This window comes from Mus pahari, chromosome 17, assembly GCF_900095145.1.
Source record: "Mus pahari chromosome 17, PAHARI_EIJ_v1.1, whole genome shotgun sequence".
NCBI classification, from domain to species: Eukaryota; Metazoa; Chordata; class Mammalia; order Rodentia; family Muridae; genus Mus; species Mus pahari.
Genome location: NC_034606.1, coordinates 13,460,928 through 13,463,551, shown reverse-complemented (window position 1 = coordinate 13,463,551; position 2,624 = coordinate 13,460,928).

Below are 2,624 nucleotides of genomic sequence, written 5' to 3'. Positions count from 1 at the left end.
TCTTCTGGATATATGCCCAGAAGAGGTATTGCTGGGTCCTCTGGTAGTACTATGTCCAATTTTCTGAGGAACCGCCAGACTGATTTCCAGAGTGGTTGTACACATTTGCCTTTTGCCATCTGGAAATCTCTGGCGGTAATGTTAAAGCTGTCTCTGGCTGGAGCTTGATCCTCCTGTGATTCTGTTAGCCTCTGTCAGCACTCCTGGGAGTCCAACTCTTACCTGACTTCCAGTGGTCAGAGTACTCCCTGCAGGGAAGCTCTCCTCTGGCAAGGCAAGTTTCTAGGAGTCTGAAGCTATGATCCTCCTTCTGAGTCCTGGGGTCAGTGCCCTTCCTGTAGGTCAACTCTCCTCCTGTGATCCCAAGGACCTTCAGTGTGGAGAGTCCTCCAGAGTGCTCTACTACCTCTGCAGTGACTCTGAGGATCTACATTGTGGAGAGTCCTCCAGAGCAATCAGCTGCCTCCTCTGTGGTTCAGAAGAGAGATGGCGGGGGTGGCCCTGACTGGATTGAAATCAAAAGAATAATTTTTTTTAATTTAATATTTTAATGTGTGTCACTTTTATTATGATGATTTTACTATGTATCCAAATATACTTATTCAAAAGAGAAAATTTTTAAAAAATAAATTAGATATCCAGTTAGGAATATCATCTCTGAGGAAGACCAATTTTTCTTTCACCAGATATTAATTACCTGTGGCACTTCATCTCCTAATAGGCCACATGCAATTATCTTTATCCATAATGGCAGGTCCATAGGTGTTGTCATTGTTCAGGTCTTTTTTGATCAACCATATTGCTGAAGTTTTGTGCACAGGACTTTTAATGGTTGTAATCATCATATCTAGAAGACATAGTTTTGCATCAGACTTACAGGTCCTTGGGCTCTTCCAATCTTTCCATCTCTCCTTCTTTTATGTATCTGGAGACTTAGTGGTCAATCCTAAAACTTGTATGCATTTACGCAGTACTAAACTGAAAAAAGGGTTATAATATCTTTGACTCCAATAAGATAGATGAATTGCCAAAACCAATAAAAAAAGTCAAAAGAAAAGAAAAAGAAAGAAAAGAAAAAAAGCCAACTTAGGCAAACATAGCTTAGTCATTTACCTTATTGTAAGTTTTGTTAATTAACACTGAACATGTCTAGTTTTTTATTAGTATTCTGTTAAACTTTATTTTCTGAATTACTCTCATTGGAAAAATACCATCAAAATACTGAGAAAACATAGCAGAAGATCAACAGTATTTACTGTCCATAATACATTCCCTCCTCATTAGAAGCATAGCTTTTGGCATTTTGACAAATGCTTTATTTTTTCAATATTTTCTAAGGATCATAAATAGCAACTAAATAGGCTCTGAATGGTAGTAATAAAATAATTGCTTTCAGAAAGAATGATTTACATTCTTTCTATGTCCTTTAGCCATCAACTACTGTTTTATGAAATTAGCACATTTCAAACAGATTAAAAATACAACTGCTTTTATAGAGTTATAAAACGCACAGGAAGTTGCTTCATTTAACTATTTAGGTTAATTTAACTTTTTAATGTGAAATACAGTCCATCAACTCCAAACATATAAAATTTACTAGAGAATCTCTGAAAGATAACTATGAATATATATTACCATTTCAAAAACAGTTTCTGATTCCAAGTACTGAAAATACCACTTTTGATAATATTATTCATTTAACATGATAAAATAATATTGTTTCCATATCAATTCATATCAATATGGGAATTTTATTAGTATTTCCTCAGACTGAGTGATAAACTGGAACAATCATTGCCATAATTTATTCATCCCTTAATCGAACTTAAGATTAGGGATCTTTCCATATCTATCATGGCTTGAGTCAATTTGGTAACACATTCTTTTGCTGGTTGATATTCAAGGTAAATATTTGAACTTTATTGTGGGTCTCCTTCACATGAGTATTTGTGATGCTTATACATTTTCTAGATTTAGCACTGAAAACCTTTCATGTGGAGTATTATCTTTGTTCCACACTGAATAACCTTAGTACCATACTTTCTTTCCCCTTTTAACAATGTGCTTTTATATTTGACTCTCTCCTGGTAGAAGTTGTTCAATTTCAAAACAATGGTATGTTGTTTGCCTTCTGAAGAATTTTGGCTACTTTCAAGCATAGCTTCATACACACACACACACACACACACACACACACACCCCACACATTCAACTGTTTTGTTTGGTTGTTTGCTTACTTGTTATCGACAACTTCACACAAGCTAGAGTTAACTAAGATGGAGCCATAATTGATAAAAGTGTTTGCATAATATTAGTCTTTAGGCTAGCCTGTACCACCCAGATCATAGTGAGTGGTACCATTCTTAGGTTGGTAGTTCTATTAGAAAGCACATGGAACAAGGCATGAAGATCAAATCAACAAGCAGCCCTCTCCTCCTACACTGCTGCTGTTTCAGGTTCCTTCTTTGAATTCACAAAGTTCTGGAGTAGGTTCAGAAAGGTGTAACAAGAAATAAACTATTTCCGAGGCAGGCAGATTTCTGAGTTCGAGGCCAGCCTGGTCTACAAAGTGAGTTCCAGGACAGCCAGGGCTATACAGAGAAACCCTGTCTCGAAAAACCAAA